The 20,226-nt window shown below is 41.3% G+C and overlaps 1 protein-coding gene and 1 long non-coding RNA gene across 6 annotated transcripts in view; one reads left to right on the top strand and one right to left on the bottom strand.

Annotated features, from left to right (window-relative positions):
* Positions 1–201: 201 nt before the first annotated feature.
* LOC138689007 (uncharacterized) lies at positions 202–8,670 on the bottom strand. Of its 2 annotated transcripts, none has more exons than XR_011327819.1 (3): positions 8,497–8,670; positions 6,314–6,446; positions 202–5,126 (listed from the first exon to the last, which is right to left on the bottom strand). It is a non-coding gene; the product is annotated as an uncharacterized lncRNA (long non-coding RNA). The 2 variants fall into 2 exon arrangements; XR_011327820.1 differs by having other exon boundaries at positions 6,314–6,935; positions 8,424–8,670.
* Positions 8,286–20,226, top strand: part of SLC16A7 (solute carrier family 16 member 7) — an 83,670-nt gene continuing 71,729 nt past the window's right edge. Inside the window, exon 1 of one of the 4 annotated variants that reach the window (XM_069802261.1) lies at positions 8,286–8,482. The gene's annotated coding sequence lies outside the window, so the exon portion shown is untranslated. Of the gene's footprint in view, positions 8,483–8,998; positions 9,578–10,116; positions 10,206–20,226 lie in introns of those variants that run through there. The other 3 variants (XM_069802260.1, XM_069802265.1, XM_069802262.1) reach the window with 3 other exon arrangements.

The raw sequence follows: 20,226 nt of genomic DNA on the forward strand, positions 1-20,226 counted from the left end.
AGGAGTTTACACATACAGCTTACACTTGAGCACTTCCATATAGATGCCTAAGGCGTCTTAATCTCTACTAAAGTCTCACCCTAGACCACAATAAAGTGCTGCAGAATTCAAGCCGTTTGTTTAGAAGTGGATATTTCAATACAAAACGTTGTACCTGTGTATCCAAAGATGTTACTGGCAATGAGACAATGACTGCCAATAAAAGAGAAATTAAGAAAGAAATTTTTATTTTGTGGAATAACTAGAACAGAACAGTGGGATCCCAAGGCACCAGCAGAAGCTCCAGCAGGCCTAATTGTTACAGGATAAGAGAGTCAGCAAAAAGAAGTAAGAGCACATATGTGAACACCTGCAAACACATGGCTGCCATGCCATATATCTGTTGGGGAAAACAGGGTTTGGATTAGCAGTCTGAGGCCTTCCCTGAAAGAGTATTGACTTCTGCTTCCTCGTACTCTGCTGTAGAACCACATACATAAGTATCATGTGGTTTCTTCTTTAAAAGTCTCCTGGTGTTGATTTGTGTGTTGGGAGAAGGACCTGTTGAGTATGTAGCCCCCAAAACTTAAATGTATCACTACATCTGAAATCTTCTGTAGTACCTTTATCTTGCAAAACTACATTTTTTACCTAATCAGTAAAGAAAGTAAATATATGATATACTGAGGATTTTCACAGTTTTGAGGCATGCAAAGCACCAGCAAACCAAGCACACTTCCATTTCTTAGGTTTTACCCACTTTGGAAAAATGTGACTATCCCAGAGGAGAGTTGCAACATAAACCATGATTTTAATAAGTCATAAAGACATGAAGTAAAAGCTCTTCATGTATGATTTTGATCATGTAGTCCAGTGCTTTCAACACAATGAATAACAAATGAAAGTACTGAATATTAATTGCATATTCAATATACTCACGGTATTCAAGACATTCATGATATTCTGTAAACCAAGTCAGGAGTTGCATTTTCACGTTACTTTGAGTGCAGAATGTGATCCCATCGGAGCGTGCTCATTGACGCTTAAATGTTTCTGCAAACCAATCTACTCTTAAGGGCCTTATTCAGACTATTATAGCTGCAGGATGATTCAGATGTAGTTCTTTAGGCATCCCAACCCTCACATAACCAGTGAGTGGGTTAAGTGCCTCCATGAGGAAGTTAAAAACCCTTAAGGAGCAAGCCTTTTCCTTTCCACTGATGGTACAGCAACTGTCCTTGGGAACACTCAACCACGATGTTTGTCTGAACAGTTATCTGACTCATGTACCTACATAGAACAGACATCTTCATCCCCTGAGACTCAGAGCACTGAATTAATTTTTGAGCACAACCAGATAATGAAGGATGCCTCCTTTTATGCACAATTAGGGAACTTGACCAGATACGATTTCCTTCTGTTTAGACCTCCTATAGCAGTACCTGAATCTCAGAGAGTTATGGAGCCTGAGACTGAGTTGAACTATTTATTCTCCATTTTTCCTGTTGAATCTGGATCACAGCATAGAAAAAGTCTGCAATATTCAAAGGATTCATGAGAGAGAAGTAAAAAGACCCGTTTCTATCCTAATTATAAGGATGCTTCCCTGGGAGTGATGGTCTCTTACATCTTGCCCCTTATATTACCCTAAGTATTATTTGCACTGTTTAGGACAACATGTTGTCAACATCTTCTTAGCTGATAATTATTGACATACTGGACTATTATATAATGAATATTTAGGCACATTCTAGAATTCTATTTAATAAGCAATTTTTTAGCTATTTCTCTTTTATCTTCTTTTAAAAACAAATAAAAATATGCAAGTCAGAAAGAAAATCCTCCTGCTACCTAAAAAGTTTTGTAATCTAATGAAGTTAGGAGTATCTTATAACACAATGCTAGTAATTTTCAGTTGTATAACATCTAAACTGAGAAATTGATATAAAAAATGGATCTAGACTGGTCCAGAGTCTATCACTAGGATTATACTGGCACAATGGAAAAACAAATCAGGCCTCAAAATAGCAAATCATCATTTTAAACTTTTGATGTATGTAAGCCTTAAAACTTTGACCTTTTCTTATTTCAGCAGTCATAGAATGAGATATTAAAGGAAAAACACCCTCAGCAATCACTACTTAGAGGCAGAATTTACAGAGGCACACAAGTGATTCATGTCCAGTGGCATAATAAAACAAATATTAAAACAATACATAAAAAATAAAAACATGTACATCAGTTACTTGTTAAGAATTACAGAGACTGTTCAAAGGACACAATTATTTATGCAACCAGCAACATGGACACATCTAAATTTTGTTAATGGTTTTTGTGAATATAATATGTTGCTTTCCTGTTTAGGACTTTCTTTAACAGTGTTGACCAATATTCTAAAAATATTTGATGCATGTGTCTTGGTTTATGCGCTTTCAGTATAATGCACAGAATGATTTATAACTCTTGTGGTACAGACAGATTTTTTTTAAGCCATCTTTCAAAGCAAATTGAGCAGCAGAAATCCTTCTTTCCTTTTCTTTTTTCTTTTTTTTTTTTATTTTTTGTCCAGCTCCACAAGAATTCACATTACACTGACATCAGCTACTTCCCGTGGTCTACCTGAGTGGTTTAACAAAATAAAGACAGATGTCAGTGAAGTAATTTGAGCACTTCTTTGGTGGAAAGATGCCACTGACAGACTTCTCTTCCTTGCGCACACTCACAAAACTATCTCCTGATGCTATCTCCCTACCACCAATACAATCCTACAAGATCTCAGAAGCCACCAAGAAGAGTTATCAAATGGTATCAGTTTCCTTGAGCGTTCATGCAAGATTTCACACTTTCCATAGACAGGAATTTGAGAATTATAAGAGTGACTTGAAGAGAAAGATGTTTTGTGGGACTGTTCTAATATACAGCTACTAAGAACAACACATTTTTTACTCGTAGACATGGGCCTTGCCCTCTCTGCTCTGTGCTCATGGTAGGGAAAACGGAAGGGTTATTTTAAGGCAAGCAGAACTTACGCAAAAAAGAAATCACGTGCCCCACAGAGGACCACGATCAGTATGGCAGGAGTCCTATGTAACGGTTGTGCTGGCAGTATAGACACAGCAGCATGCAGGGTAAGAAGGGGGTGTAACTAGTTTTCTATTCTGGCAACTGTAATTTAATAGAGGGTCATGGTGTTCCTGGTATTTGGTCACCTGTCTTTCAGCAGTGTGATCCTTCCTCACTCTACTGCAGTAGTGGTTTCTATGACTGAATATGTCAAACTGTGTTTCCAACAACATCTTGAATACTACTTCACAGCTGACAGGCATGAACTGCTACTGTATTTTCAGCATTATTTAGACACAGCACTGATCTGGGAGTTGAGTTCATCAGTGACCTACCTGAGTTGTTACCTCCCCTCTAGAAGAGAGGTTTATTATCTCTCCCAGGTTTCCAGATTGCTTTTCTATTATCTATTTATCTTCTACACTTCTACTGACTACCTGCTTCGGCTGATAACTGCCAACTGCCTCAAATTCTCTGTGATGCCTGATAGAGATCTTTCGCAGTCAAGTCTGTCCCTGTAGTTACAATGTGCTGTGTTCTGTGTCCCCAGGAGCTGTAAAAGAAAAGAATTTTATTGGGTCTGGAATAGACATGGTCGATGCTTATAGAGAAAACTCACCTCATTAGAAAGACATGCTTTGGCTATATTTTATCATTAGAATTCTACAGTCTCATCATATTTATATGAATTTTATCACAAAAATTGAAGTATACATATGTTTTTCACTATACAGAACTAGGATTAAAGTTTTATGCTAGCGACAGAGCTATCTGTGTGTATGAATGAGGGTGGAGCGAGACACAGGCTGACAATGATTAGTTGTTGATATAAAGCTTACAGAAGGTAGCTTAGGTGATTTACCAATATAATTTTAATGATAATACCCTGTGTATTTGCTGGAGATGAGGAGCATGCACACCACACCAGCCTGCATATGGACATGAGAGAAGTTTGAGTTGCGTATTTGTGGAACAGAAATCCATCCAGAAGAAAAAGACATAATCAGAATGCAATCTTATGTAGGCCAGAATGACACACAATCATAAAGATGCACCCTTTAGTTCCAGGCTCTGCGACTAGAAGACGTAACCTGTGATGTAGCAGAAGAATCTAAGCTTAGCAGAGGACTCGTAAAATTTTGGGTTCAAATGAAACTCTGTGACAAGTGGCACGCGGGGGAAATGGACTCCTTTTCCAGTGGGAGACTTACCCAAACGGTTAGTGGATAGGCTCACAGAAAATGCCATCAGGTATTCAAAATTTGCAGCATTTTCTTTTTCTCTGGTGAAAAATTATACTTAAAACCTTTTCCCGTTAATATCACTAAAAAGACCTCAAGCTGTTACCAACTGAAACAGGAGAGTACTTAACATGCGGCCTCCCAGAAGTCTATCTCACTATTGAATGGACACAGAATGAATAACCAGATGTGTGACTTCTTTTCACACACACGCTAGATAAGTTTGTTTAATTTCTTCTTTACAATTAGATCACTGAAAAATACAGAATGCCAGAACCCCATGTACAGACACATGCACACACAGCTCTGAACCTTTCCTAGCTTCTTGAAATTCGCATGGAAATTATTAATTGCTACCACTAATACATTTTTTATTCTTACCCTTAGAGCGTAGCTATGAATATTTTTACTCCTAATAATGGGCTTCCTACATTGAAGGTGCTCCAAGACTGGAAAGATGTAGAATGACAACTGTTTTTTTTTTTTTAATCTGCAACAGGAAACTGAATCACTTCAGAGCCTTCGTTCTGCAGCACTCACAAGGGAGTGCATTCACTTCACAAACCTGAAGTCACTGCAGTCGAGATGATAGGCATAAAAAAATAAAATCATACATCGACTTTTACTCTGAGGGCTCATTGTAATTTCTGTGACTTTAAGCAGGATGCAGACATTAAGCTGTATCTGAAATTGTGCAGACTATAGGCCAGAATCACACACTGTTATAACTGCAGCTAGCTCATGTTTAGACTCTGCCTTCAGAGTAGAAAATGCAAAATGCGATGAAGCACACAGCAACAGTAAGTCAATTAAGATGCATAAAGCTTTCCTAGAGAGGGTGTTCTGAAAAGAGGTAGAGAAAGAAACTGCGTGAGGCACATATGTATACACAGAAAATGTATATGTCTATGTAATGGTTAACATATGTTAATATAATCTACTATTTCTAGATAGATATGTTAATGTATGCAGTAGTAATATAAATACAAATTTATTATATATAAACACAGAATACATCCATTTGTACTGTATGTAGCACTGTGCTATACATAGCGTGCAGTACGTACCATGCAGTACAGCAAATACTGTATATGTGATATACCTTATCACATCTATCACTGCGTAAAATTTATTGTCTATAGTATACAGCATACATTTATAAATAAAAAGTGTCTATATTTATATCTACATAAATACATTTTTATTCTTGTTAAGGTACATCAGTGGAGGAAACAGAACTATGCAATGAAAAACAGTTACCATTTCTATCTTCATGTATTTATTTTTCAGCTCCCTTTGAAAATCACTTTCCTAACATTCTACAAACCAGTAGGTAAACCGTAGTATTTCACTGTAAAAGACAATGTAGCCACGCTCGGCATTTTACAGGAACCGTATGAGGTCCCATACAGCCTATGATTTTCTTCAGGGCATGCAAAGCGTTTGAATGTGGAAGAGAGCTTAACACCGCTGTAATGCCAAGTCTACGACTTTGATTTCGGCACTAGCAGCTTCTCTGTGAAAGATCTTACATCAGATTTCATCCTAACTGGCACATTTTTAATCCCATAATTGTGTGTGGGCCTGCCTGGAAGTGACAGTGAGTTTGCCCATGGGCGTCTGCACCCAAGGCTCCTGTGCTTGTATGCCCAAGAGTCACTGCTTAGTGTTTGCTCGTCCCTCCGCTTGGCTCGGTGGGTCCCTCCTGGGTGCTCCTTCATCTCCCGAAGCCCGTGGTCCAACCCTCTGCTGGGACAGACACCGTCACCATGGGGATGCTGGGCACAGGCTCCTCTCACGCGCTTGCACAAGAGAGGACTGGCACCGCTACCCGAATTAACGCAACTGCGACTTCCACGAGCCGCCCTGGCAGCCGCCATGGACGTCTGCTCCGAAAAATGTCCCTGGACTCAGGTACCCAACTCAAGTGTTACTTCTTGGGTTATGGGATGTCCCAAAAATGACTCCAAACTGTTCCCTCCTGCTCCAGGAATAAAAGCATTTGTTGTCTCTGCCAGTGAACTACTCACCGCTCCTTACGACTACTGTCCCAGAATCTGCCCAGAGACTGCAGCGACCCGGCTGCTTTACAAACACCTGACGAAGCGAATCTGAAGAACTTGCAGTGGAAGCAGATGATACATAAATTGTAACAAGAATATCCTCAAGAAAGAAGGAATGGTAAAATGTTACATTACTGAGATTTCTGGATCTGCATCTTCCCGTCTAATGATTGCAGTTTTAAACACAGAAGAATTCCTCACATAAAAGCAAACAGATTTATAAGCAACGGAGCCAAAGAAAATCTGATTTATATGAATTTGTGCTTCAAGATGGCAGTCCTTTGTGGATGGATTCTTTGACGTGTAATAGGTATTGCCACTCATGCTGCAGCTTTTTTGAGGGGTGCCATGCTCCTCTCCAGTTTATTTTTCAAAAACCTTTGTTCATCGTGGCTGATGCTAGCTAAGGGATTAAAATGCTATTCGTGGAAAATAAACAGAGAACCCTGTCAAGTCCTCCCCTCCTTCGCTAGCAGCTCAGGAAATGGGAATGTCCCCAACCGCAACCCAAGTTCTCTCTCCTCCTGTCTGTGCACAAGCAGTCCCAGTTCCTACCACGTCTGTAAAGATCCAATTCATAAAGCTCTCACTAAACAAAGTACATGCAATAAAGTTTAAAAAAAAAAGAAAAATCAGGATAACCACATTTACTTTTGTACATGTTTTGCAACATAATGTCAAAACTGTAATTACTCCGGCCTCCTCCCACTACTTTAAATGTTGCACATAATGTGCAACCTTTACCCATGAGAATAGGCATTGTGGTAAAGGCTTTAATTAGGCAACTGTATGATTATGTCCTATCTGTTTCCCTACAGGATTTTAGCCTTAAGGACAGAATTTGTGGATAATTTAGTGGCCGCTTTCATAAATATGGTCATGATATATACAAAACAGTTCTTGTGACTTTTTTTTTTTTTTTTTTTAAGGAGAGGAAAAAGGGAGACTTTTTTTTAAGGGAAAGGAAAAAGGGAGACTTTTTTTTTAAGGGAGAGGAAAAAGGGGGACTATTTTTTTTAAGGGATAGGAAAAAGGGGGACTTTTTTTAAGGATAGGAAAAAGGGGGACTTTTTTTTTAAGGAGAGGAAAAAGGGAGACTTTTTTTTTAAGGAGAGGAAAAAGGGGGACTATTTTTTTTAAGGAGAGGAAAAAGGGGGACTATTTTTTTTAAGGGAGAGGAAGAAGGGGGACTTTTTTTTTAAGGATAGGAAAAAGGGGGACTTTTTTTTTCAGGGAGAGGAAAAAGGGGGACTTTTTTTTTCAGGGAGAGGAAAAAGGGGGACTTTTTTTTTTAAGGAGAGGAAAAAGGGAGACTTTTTTTTTTTAAGGGAGAGGAAAAAGGGGGCAAAGACAGAGGCGACCAAGTTTTTAACCAACAACTCATCGCTGACTGGCCAAATTTCAGTTCCTGCTTCAGAGGACGAAGTTCCCGCGTTTAGCACAAAAAAGATCTCTGTTAATTCTTTTTTTTTTTTTTTTTTTTCCCCCTGACACGAGCAAACCGCCGCGCCTTTCCTTAACCTTTCCTTGAGAACAGAGAGCGCAAACAGCCTTATAACGTGAAATACTTGGCGCCCTCGGTCCTGAGGAGGAGGAGGACGAGGAAGGGGGCGGGGGGGGCTCCGCGCTCGGCGGCGGGCAGGCGGGGGGGGGCTGACGCCTCACGCGGGGTGGGGAGCAGGGGGCCGGGACGGGGCGAGAGGGGCCGGGACGCCCCCGGTGCTGCCCCCCCTCCTTCCCCGCCGCGTCCCGCCTCCCTCTCCGCGGGCCGGTCGCCGCGCCCCCGCCGCGCCGGGTTGGGCAGCCCCGGGAGGCGGCTCCGCTGCAGCCCCCGCCCCCCCGCGCCGGTGCCGAAGACGCCTCGGCCGCTTTTCCCCGGCAGCTTCTCGCGTCCCCCCCCCCCCCCCCCGCCCCGGGAGAACGGAGCCCCTTCGGCTCCCAGCCCGCGGGCTTCCCCTTTTTCCCATCCGTGTCCCCCCGCCGCCCGGCCCGGGCTCTCCATCCGCTGCTGAGGACACCTCATGGGGAAATAAATAAATTAATTACCACACTCATCCCACCCCCCCGCCCCCCCCACCCCCCCCGCGGCAGGGACCGGGAGCCGCGGGATTAGATCCGACCCGAGCTAGAGACCAGGTAACGTAACCTACCCGCCAGGAGGGAGGAGGAGGAGGAGGAGGAGGAAGAGCAGCGAGGCCGCTGAGGTCGCCCCCGCCGGGGAGGGCTCCGGGGGGACGGAGAACGGGGCTGCCGCGGCCGTAACCCCCCCCCCCCGCCCGCCTGCTGTGCCTGAGGGAGGGCGGCCGTGCCCGCCGCGCTGTCAGTCACACACACCCCCACCAGCCGCACGCCCCCGCCGTGCCCCCCCCCCGGCTCTGACAGGGCGGCGGGGCCGAGGCCGAGGCCGCCGTTTCGGGGTCTGGGGGGGGGGCACGATCCCGCCTCCGCGCTTCTTACGCGCATCCCCGCGGGGCCGGCGGAGGGGAGAGAGGTTGGGAGGGGGAGCCGGGGGGGTGGGGGGGGGGGGCTGTGGAGGGGAGAGAAAAAGCGTCATCGGAAAGGGGCCTGCGAGAAGCGCCGATGTCATGGCGCTGGGGTCGGGGGTGACCTTGGGGAAGGTGGGTCTGGATGGAGGCTCTGGGGCACCGTGGGTTACCCCGCTGGCATCGCCGTCTCCAAATATTGGTGGCTTTAGGTGGTGGCCGTGTACTGGGGCTCCCGGCGTAACCGGTACCAGAGCCGGGGGGAAACGCTCCTTCTCCATCATCCTCTTTACTTGACCTCTGGTGGCACGCAGCCACCGGTCGGAGGAGCCTCCCTGGCGAGGGGCTGTCATCCCAAGGGAAAGGGAGCTGCCGGTGCCCGCGGAGACCTCCGTGTCCTGGGCTGCTGAGGTGGCCCCTGCGAGACACCGCAGCGACCTTAGAAGAGGGCGAGAAGTCGCCCTGTTCACGTTTCAGAGACCGGAGCGTCCCCCGCTACTCCCGGGAGGGCGCGTTAACCTCGCGGTCCTGCCGGGACGCAGAACTGACGCGGGCTCTCCGCTGCTTTCCCAGCCAGGTGGATAGGAAAACAAAAAGGAATAACATTTAGAGAGAGACGGCCTTTCAGATGCCAGCCTGAGCTTTCAGTAAAGGAGTCTTACCGAAAATACTGTTGAAAGCTGTTTTGGGAGAAAGAAAGAAACTGAAGGAAGCCGGTGCCTCATGGACGTCCATTCTCGTTTCATTGGTCTGTATGATAATAATTCGTGTTTCCATAGTGACATCCATCTGTGGCTCTCGAGTTACTTATCAAATAGTAATGAAATAGGTGCTTGCAGCTTCCGTTGCAGGAATGGGGCCATAAACTTAACAGCACACCGATCGAGCCAACAAAATACTGCCTCAGCTCTGTCTAGATGAATCATGACGTTAGTCTTCAAGACAGAGGGATGTAGACTGATATTTAAAGGAAGCAGAAAACTGACAAATAGTTCAATAAAAGTGGTAAATGCTTTTATGTACAAGTATTAAATCTGGGAATAATGTGTAAGCGATTCCCTTCTTATTCTTAGACAACTCTCTCCTCTCTCCTTCCATTATTGTCTGCTAGCTTTGAATATCATACTTGAGAGTGAGTGGTGAATATCTACTCCTTCCACATGGTGGAATCAATTCAGAGAGGAAATTGTCCTCCGGATGTTTCTATTATTTGTGCAATTTATTCTAAAACTGTAACTCCACGTATCAGTAAAGGCCCAGCTAGCTTAGTTTGCAACATAGTGTTTGCAACGTAAGTGGCTTCAGAGCAAAGCAGCTGATCATTTTGAATAGGCAAAGGGTGGCTGGAGGTTACGGATTTTCTTTCTACGGCAGCAGTAAGTCATTTCGGTTAATGAAGTCGGCCTTATTTTATTTATACGATGGAGACGTAGGATAGCCTAAATATCAAGTGTGGTCTTCAGGGAAGGTCTTAATGGATGGCAGAAAACGAAATTTACACGCTTTATGGATAGGAAAACTCTTTGGATTTGTGTAGTGATACCACTGATCTGAGCAGGTATTTTACATGTAAAGGGGGAAACTTTGAAGTATTACAAAGGGAAATATCAAAGAATCGGTGTAGTTAAACATTGCGGCTTTGCAGCTGCAGTGGAGAGGTGGAATTCTGTTTCAGCAATTTTCAGTGTAAATGAATGCATCATTAATAGTATTATTAAAAAAGTCTCCTTCCAGCTCTTCAACCTAATTCCCTCTGTCACTCCTCTGGAGTATATACTGGATTTAAGCTCACTCAGCTCTTGCTATGGCAAAATCCTCATTCTAGAATCTGAGTTTTATGGAAGGCGATCCTTTGGGCAGCCTTAAAGGACATGCTGTTATTTACAGATAAGCAAGATAAGGGAGAGAAAAGGGCACTTCTTGAATCAGAAGCTGATCTTTTTTAAAACATTTTTCTTTCATTACTCTTCTTTCTTGGATTTGGTTCACTATGTCATACTTCTTGTCTATTTCTTTACATACATATATATATATATATATTTCTGGCACCCATTGTTTTTTTTTGTTTTTGTTTTTTTTTAGAAAAAAGTCCTCTCTGGTATCCTTTGTTTCTTAAGTAAATTATCTTGTCCTCTTTTTACGATGAGCAGGTGGTTTTGCTTCCAGTAACTCAGGTTATTACTGGACCCCTTCCAGTTCAAGAAAAGAGACTACAGCCTACCTGATTTTTTTCTCCTATTGCAACATCACAGGATGCTCTCGAAGAGTTGCATTTTTCTTGAGGAGGTGTTTGCTTTAGCAAAGATGGTGTTCGGATATAATTCTCAATGAATTGTATCCTTTACGCCATTTGCCAGAGTTAAAGCTGTCCATTTTCTTATGCGAGGATCAAGAAAAGAAGAATGTTGTTGGGCTATGCTAATAATTTGCGCTGTTAAATGAATTTTATGTTTCAAGGTTGGTATGATTATGAAAATGTAATTCTCTTTTGATTTTTATTAAAAAAGAGTTAGGTCATAGCTGTTAATCGTTGTTAGAGAACATTACCAGTTTCTGTGTCTGTTCATGGAATACATATGGCCTAATGTTTGCATAGCACCAAGGAGGAGGTTGGATAGGAAAATAGGACCTCATTGACCAACTGGTTTATGGGTCAAATGAAAGTGGGAAACGGGCTGTGTCCCACATAGGCATCTCAGTCCAAACCTGCATTCCTTGGCTTGCATGTATTTGTGAGCTGTGGTGCCAACTTTCATAATTTTATTGTGAATCTTGGAACCTTTGAAGAAAAGTTTGTGGTATTCAGACAAAAGTAATTGGGATATAGGAGTAAGGAGATAATATTCCATGACTTGAGGAATAAGGATATCGGACAAACTGACTGGGGAACTGCATTTGGCTTTACAATCTATCACATATTTCCGATATTTCGTATAGCTCTTGGTCTTATAGTCAAGCAATCAAAATAATGTTAAGCTTTTATTGAAGAGCAAATGTCTAGCCAGGTCACAGTGGCTGACAAACTAGAAACAGTCCCAGTTTGTTGTTTTTTTTTTTTTTTTCCTTGCAGTCTCAAGATTTTTATTTCACAATATTTGTGTCTGGGGGGGAAGAATCATCAGCAGCAGCTTGTTCTTTTGTTGATTATATTTTTAATTTTAGTTTATGCAGTGTCTTTAAGTAGTTCCTTTATTTGTTATCTTCAAGGTCAGGCCCCCAGTTACATGCTAACATATTTTATTTTCAGGACCTGCTGCTTTCCTGTCTCATGACACTTGCAGTATTATGTAATCAGAGGTGTGCATTAAGAGCATTTGCTGATAAAAATTGAGTAAGCATTTCCAAAAGGATATTAACGTAACTAGGGCAATTAAAAAAGTTCCCCAAAAGGAAGGAGGAAAATTAATGGAAAAGAATGGAGTCTTTTCCTTTGTGGTTGTAAGACTTAAGATCTTAAGAAATAGAATTAATGTTAATTCACAAAATCAGGAAGCACTAGAGAACAAACTTAAGCCTGATTTTTCTTTTTTAATTTAGCTGTTGAAGGATTTTCTTTTAACTTGGTGTCATGGTTATTGAATGTGAGGTATTGAATGTATTTCAGTTCCATCCAACAAAAAAGCAGTGCTCTGAATAATAGTGTAAATCATATAGAATTGGCTAATCACTTTAGACTGTAGGAAACTTGTACTTTTAAGTCAGCTATTGAAAAACTGCTGAAAGCCCAAACAATGCAGAAGTTGGAATATTTCAGAATAGGTGGATTTGACATTCTTTTCATATGGTTACTCTGAAGGATAATGACAGCATCTGATTTTAATGGTCAAAGCATAAAACTCTGCAGATTGGAGTTGCCCAAACATGCAGGATTGTTTAAACAGTGTTTGCTTTCTTCCTGCTTGAACATTTGTACCCCCCAAAAGAATATTTTCCAGTTGTTTTAACAGCAAGCTTGGTAGTTATTTCACTTTTATCTCTCTTTAAGGTTTTCCAATGGAGGACTCGGCTGTAGGTGATGATTAAGGTGCTGTGGGAACATTCAGAAAGCACATTGCACAGAAGACAGCTCAGAACACCTCTTATATTTCATGGCTTTTCTTATCTTTATATATTTTTAAAAGTTCTGGTCCTTTAGAATAGCTCATCTTCCCACACCTGCTAGCAGACTCCTGCTGCAGCTTCAGGCACAACCATCGTGTAGTGCCCTCCCATCATATGGCCTCAGTGACAGCAAACTGTTGGCAGCCCTTCCAAGTTGGGCGCTTCAAGACAGCACACATGACAGAGCGTTGTAATGGTGTTCAAAATGTGGTTGGCATCAAAGAACTTCAGCCGTTTGCTGTCACTACAGTGGTGGTAACGACAGTGCAATGGTGTACGTTGCCTTTTGCATGTGTTCCATGCAATAGAAATTAGTAAAATCAGTCGCAAACCAATACTACATCATCCCAAAAGATAGAAATTATTTTCTTTCACAGAAATAGATTAATTAAGATCTTAGTATTCATGCTTGCCACTCATCACTTAGACACTCTTGCAGTCTATGGTAGAAGCAAAATGGAGGCAAAAAAAGGATGAAATCTCAGTTTCTCTTGTATTACTTTCAAACTCATAGTGTCAACTTCAGCCTTGTACTTCTCAGGGCTTGTTTTCTGAATTCAAGAAATACTGAGAACAGATATGAATTTTACGGTACTAAGAACATGTGAAGAAACAAACCAAAAAGAACAGCATTTCTGTGCTGACAAAAATGGCAAAAGCATACATGCAGAATGCATATTTCATTTTTTTAAACAAAATCAGTTCCTACTGTAATATATTTGATTAGTATTGCAGATAGAGAAATGTGCTCACTTTCAGCATGTGCTTTTGAAATCAGTTGTATTAGAGTGGGTTTTTTAACCTTAGAAATCAAGTGCTTTGTGCCATTTTTTTCAAATCTCTGGGATAATGACATAAATATTTGTCAGTGAAGGCTAGAATTTTTGAAGTGATGCAGGACTATGTTCAAAATACCATCTATAACAACTTGGCTTCTGAGAGACATAGCTGCTTTGTTGACCTTTGTGAGAAACTGGAAACCTTAAAGTATAGGACGTCTCAACAGTTTGCCATGCTATTGAATTAAAATGCCATAGCAGTTGGGATTACTATATTGAGCTCCTATAGTTTGCATTTTTAATATGGCCCTCAGAGAAGGTTCAAAAAAGAAAGGAAAAAGAACAACTTAATGATGCAAATAAGCTCCCCATGGGAATGTAGGTGTCTGATTTCTTAACAATTGGAAATTTACGTGTTAAATTCCTTGAGAATTGTGCCTTTGCTTAGTACGCTCTCCACTGAACAAATCTTTTCTAGAAGTAAACTGGTTTTGCGTGCTATGCCAGGGATGGATTTGGGTCTGAAATGGGGTACCGGACCCTGTGGTCTCAGCAATGCCTCCTGCTGATGTTACAAATGGGAATTGGTAAGCTATAAACTGCAAACTGGAACTGAAGACTGGTTTCAGAAGCCGCAAAAAATGTGCTTAGGACAGAGACTCAAACTGGCTGACCAAGGGGGGTTGCATCTGGGAGGAGGTGGAGAGAACAGAATAGACTGTGGAGGGAAGTTGGTGCTGGAAGGTGAAGAAGGCGATGGGCCTATCATCCCATTACCAAACCCTTTTTAAGACATACATCTTTATAATGATTTGTACGTAGTGTTAAACTAAAGGCTTCCCTTCTGCCCTGAGGAATTTGTAAGATCTCTGCTCATTGTATCACGCAGGGGTCCTCACTCCCAGTCTTCCATTAGGCAGCCCCTTCCCTTCTCCTCACCAACACTACAAAAGGCACATCAGGAGACTCAATAGCCCATGATTAGAAGCCACAACACCAGATTTTAGCAAGGAGTGAAAAAAACTTGTGTATTTTGAGACCTCTGGGTTGTATATTTAAGGAAAATAGGTAGAAAAGAATATGCCGTAATAGCGTGTACTTACAAAGCATGAAGCATGCATTGTACTTGTGAAGAATAGGAAAAAAGGAGATCCTTTTTTCTTGTTCTTGTGCCGATATAATTATGTCGGCTAGAGGCATAAGGTAGGTTTTTTTCCTCATGTTTTTCTGATGTAGTTCTCAAAAAAAAAGATGTTTTGATGTAGTTATGCTGGATATGAGGGTGCTTTATTTCAATTTAGCTTATTTCCTCATTCATACATAACAGCACTAGAGCATTATCAGAGCCGTGCATGGCCTGCCTCAGTTTTAGCTATATTATAATAGTGAACAAGGTTTATAAGCAGAGCTAATGAATGTAAGGGCCAAACTCAGGAGGTGTAGAAATCCAGGAAGGGCATTTAAAGTGGACCTAAACCCGTTGTGGTATTTTCTCTCTGTCAAGGAATATGTCAGTGTTGCTTGATTGGCATTTCCTCTGCTCCTGTGACTCCAGGTCCGAACTTGATCTCCCTTCCTCTTGTGCAGTGCCACTGGGTTAAAAGGGGTTACTCGTGGTTTACACCCAGTAACGGCTGACGAGACTCTTTCGACAGCTTCTCAAGACTCGGTTAGTTAGTCTTTTGGATCACTTGCTTTGACTTGCCCAATTAGTTTAAATGGAAATTATTTCTCATAATGATTATCAAAATGATTTATCTGTTTCCAAACAAATACTTTCATGTGTCCATCTTCTCAGTCCTTCTCTTCCCCTCCTTCTTTCTGTGAGAGCATTTTCCTTCTCACCTTTTATTAGAATAAAAAAACTCAAGGTAGAAGATCAAGTTACTATTCTGCTCTGCTTGTCCTACTGGCATACTGGGTTTTCCAGACTAAAACTTGAAACTGTCAGAGACGTGCTTACTTTTAGGACAACTTTTATATGGCACAGATGATGCTCCTCCATAGTAACCAGTATTTATGGTTTCTATAATGCTATTTTTACCTTCAGAGTTATGAATGTTTACATTCTTTACCCTTCTGTTTTTTAATTCTGCCTTTCAGGTGTTATGATTAGGGTAAAGAAAAAATGTAGCCTTAGAAAAATTACAGATGTAGGAGGTGAAAACAGAGTAGAAGGGAAAGAGTCATTAACCTAAGGAAATACTATTATTTTGAGGAATTTCACAGAGGCAAATATCATCAAGATAGCAGAAGTGGAGTAATGTGTCATATTTTCAGTCAGAGTGGTTTTTAGTTGTCTTCAGATTTTTGTTTGTTTGTTTTTGAGAAAGGAGTAGAGAGAATGTTGACCTTTGCTTTTATTATTTCTGTGTGCTAATTGTAGGCCATAGCAAGCTTTTTGTTGTTGATGAATAGTTGTGTTGTCTGATCACCAAATGGGTGTGCACTCTTGGCAGTGCTGTTGTGTATACCAGTATATTCATCAAACAATAAAGACATGAATATGTTAATAAAGGAGTGAATATGAAATATGATAAGAGGAAAAATTAACAAACAATTGAGCAACACAGTTCTCAAATATTAATACTGCAGCCTTGAAAATAAAAGGCGAGTGTTGAGTTTTAGCCTGGTGGTTGAGAATATCTTGACTTCCAGAAGTACTTTGCAAATACTGTAAAACACATTCAAAACCATTACACGTAACACTGTAAAATTAAATAAAGGGTAGAAATATCATTTAGATTTACCTGAGTACTGGTGGCCCGTAACCTCAGTGGGAGCCGACGTGGACTCCGCAGTATGGATTTGTTCAGGTGCTTTAGTGGTAGGTGGGCAAAAAGGGGATTGTTCCTGACTTACGGCTTGTAGAGCACCGGGAAGGCCCGTGCCAGGCTGCAGTCTGCTAACACATCCCACCAGGCGTGTTTGTGAAGTTGAGCTGCACGGGCGCTGGCGACTCCCTCTCACGTGTGCCGTGAAAAAGGAGCTCTGACGTACGAAACGCGAATATGCCACGTGTACGTGGCTGCGTCCACTAGCACCCACCTGCATAAGGGAGTGTTGAGCCAGTTTGACGGTTTCTAGCTCAGAATTATTTTTGCGATTAAAAAAATAATAGCGGCTTCCACCGTTATGCTTAATACTAAAGCCAATTGTTTTATGCAACCTGGAAAATACAGTCGTATTGTGTTCATAATGTAATAGGATACAAAAGCCTGTCCTTCCCACGATGAAAATAAGTTCTTCTGAATGTGATAGCATAGAAAGGTGTTAATGAAACAAGATGCTCTTGCTTAACTAGGTAATCAGCTTGCACTTCTGGATATACTTTAGCATTGCTGAAACATTATACACCTAAAATGGTGGCTTAAATCGTATTGTTCTCAATGCAAATATATTGCGGCTATGAGGCAATGATATATTTTTTTTCTTGTAGCTATTTCCTGAAAAATTAGCAAAGCTATTGTAGTTGCCATGTCCAAGCTTACTTTAAAATTATTATACTTAAATTGCTAGTCTAATAGAATAGGATTCTTACAGAATATTGAATGATATGTTTTACTGAGGATTCAGAATATGTTTTTAACCTTAATAAGGTAGTTACGATTTTTGTCTTTTCTTTTTTTTTCTTTTTGTTCTTTTCCTCCATTTACCAGTTTTATCCCAGGTGTATAAATACAACAGTTTTTGTATGCAGCACAACAATCTTGTGAAACCTAAATTAGCCACCTAAATTAGGATCTTTAATTTCAGTGTTACTGGATCCTGGGTAAGTAGGTTGTTATCTCTTAATAACTGAAGCTTAAATCCTACTTTAAATCAATCCTCTCTTCTAACTAACACTCATACAGGATGAAATCAGAAGTTATAACTGTATAGGCTGAACAGCTTATTTTATAAGTACCTTGAACAGCAGATATAGTTGTTTTATAAGCAGAGAATCTTGCATTCTGGTATAGTCTCAAAGAAGCATCTACTTGCTTCTCATTATGGCAACTAAATATAGATAAGTGAGGAGATAGTTTTTCTAACAGAAATAATTGTATGTATATATACAAGCACAGAAAGTGACACAAAAATAGGAAGAAATACACGAAATGCTGCGTACAAGGAGGTGAAGGGGGGGAAAGAAGAAAGCACTGGAAAAAGAAGTGTGGGTAAATTGGTTTGGTGTTTCAGGGAGTTCTAGTCCTGCAGTATGGTATTTACAGCCCATATTGATCTGCCACGGGTACCATAGGTACATGTAGGTGTATTTTCCATACGAGCCTTTTGACTCCTTTGGAACACTTCTATGACGAGGTGCATAGAAGGAGTAGTGGATACTGATGGATAAAAAAAGGAGATTGTTTCTTACAAGGGGAACAGTGTGAAAGCAAGCACGGGACGGAAGGAGGGGAACCTGCATGTTGGCAGTACAGGAGTGTGAAGAGTTGTAGAATCTGGACCCAGTAAGAAAACAAAGGGATCGAGTGCTTGGAGGAGGCATTTCGCTGCCATTGCTTTGACTTGGCACAGGAACTGTCCGAACCGAACGGATGACTCTTCAGTCAGCATTTAATAGTAAATTTAGCCCTCTGAAGAATGAAGGACTCCTGTAATCAAGGAAGGTTTTACTCATCCAACCAAAGCAGAGCAGGTTCTGTTTTCCAGTGCCAAGTGGCTAAGGTTGTTTGCTTCGTAGCTGTTCTCGCTGCTCCAAAGGGGAGTTTGAACTGTTTGGTCAATCCCTGCTGGGTTCATTAACTTTGTGTGTTTGTTTCTGTTACCCCATTGAGAAGGGAATGGTTTGTATTTGTGTTCCTAAAAGATTGGACCTGAATTATTTAACCAAACCCCACTGAGCATGGAACCTTTTGTATTTGGTTGAACTCGTGCTCCCAGGGTCATTTTCATCTGCTTCTCTGACCTTGCCAGAGGGAATCCCTGTTTATTTCTTCATTTGGTAGAACTGTTTATCTGGGCCCTGCTGAGGACAAAAATGGGCTGCCTACTTTCTGCTGCAGACGGGAACCATGAGAAACTATTGCTTGTTGTAAAGACAGAAGAGCTTATGTAAGACAGTTTTTGATTTCTTTTTTTTTTTTTTTCCTTCGGAGAATTGGTAATTTCTTGTCTTGGAGGGTGTTGCAGTGATTCTTCAAGCAGGAGTGGGAAGGCTGGTGACAGCAGTGAGAAGACGCAAGGTCTTGAAGGTAGAGGAAGAAGGGAAGGTACATGATATAAGCTGTCAGGCTGCTGGGCTTTAATTCTCAGGTAGTCCAGCAATGCACCAACTCCTTTTCTGCCCTGCTTTTGAGGAAAACCATGGCAGCATGAGCTAACTAAAAAAACCTCTGTGCCTCAAAGTGGAGGGAATGCACAGTGCTGTCAGAGTGCTGGCTTTGATTTCAATCCTAAAATGGAGCAGCCTAAGTATTAGAGCAGATTGAGCAGTTCTGTTGTGGACCATGGGCTGACTTTTGGGAGGTGGTTTCTGTTACTGCTAGGGTTACCGTCTGTAAAAACACCACACATGTACAAAATAGCTGCTGCAGAGCTACAGTGAACCCATACATTGATCTGAATCTTTTACCTGTGGCAGCTGAAAGTGTTGTATTTATCTCAAATAGACATACTCAGGGTGGCTTGAAAGAAGTTGATTAGTCCAGAGAGCGAAAAAGAAAAGTGAGCTGTAAGGGAAAGGTGCTGCTGTTGCAGTATTCAGGCCAGCTGGGAGTTGCATAAAAATTTATCTGTCTCCTGAGGAGCCTCAGTTGGCAGGATTTGTGTGGATTTCTGCCCATAAAAATAAACCTGCTTTACCCTGGTAGAAGCTACAGCCAAGAGTTGATCCCTCAGGGGTGAAAGCTTCTGCCAGCACAGCTGCCCCTCTAGGCAAAGTAGAAAGACATTATACTGCACCCTTTAATCACTGTGGGTTATATCTCCTTCTTGTCTTTAAACAAAATTACTTCATCAGTTCTGAATACTTTTATCACTATGCTTATATGTTAAAGTAATATATACCCAAGTACAACTGTCATGTTCTCACTATAGTGTACACCTACATTTATTGCTTACTTGTTTTAAATGCCTCCTTTAATCATGGCCCAAATCTGGCTGAAAAGCTGAGTTACAAATATAACATATATTTAGCAATTTATATATCTGTACGTAAATCATAAACTTTCAAGCTGGAGACCATCTTGCATTTTCTTACAGGCTGGAAACAAATATTTTTTGCTTAACATAATAATTATGCAGCTACAAAGATTTGCTATGTTAAAGCTAAGAGTTATAGGCTTTACAAGATGTGTAGCATTAAAAATTAAGATGCCAGTAAAGGCAGTAGTACCACTCCATTCAAGCTCATTTTCCTTTTCACTTATATTTTGCAATGTCCTCATAGCATCCTCTCCCCTGTGAAGAACACATTTTATAGTACTCAGTAAGTCTCATGTACACACTCAGTTCCACTGAATTAGGCTCACATGCATTATCTGATTTGACTAGAAAAAGATATTTTTCTACT

The sequence above is a fragment of the Haliaeetus albicilla genome, chromosome 14 (assembly GCF_947461875.1).
Source record: "Haliaeetus albicilla chromosome 14, bHalAlb1.1, whole genome shotgun sequence".
In the NCBI taxonomy this organism is placed as follows: Eukaryota; Metazoa; Chordata; class Aves; order Accipitriformes; family Accipitridae; genus Haliaeetus; species Haliaeetus albicilla.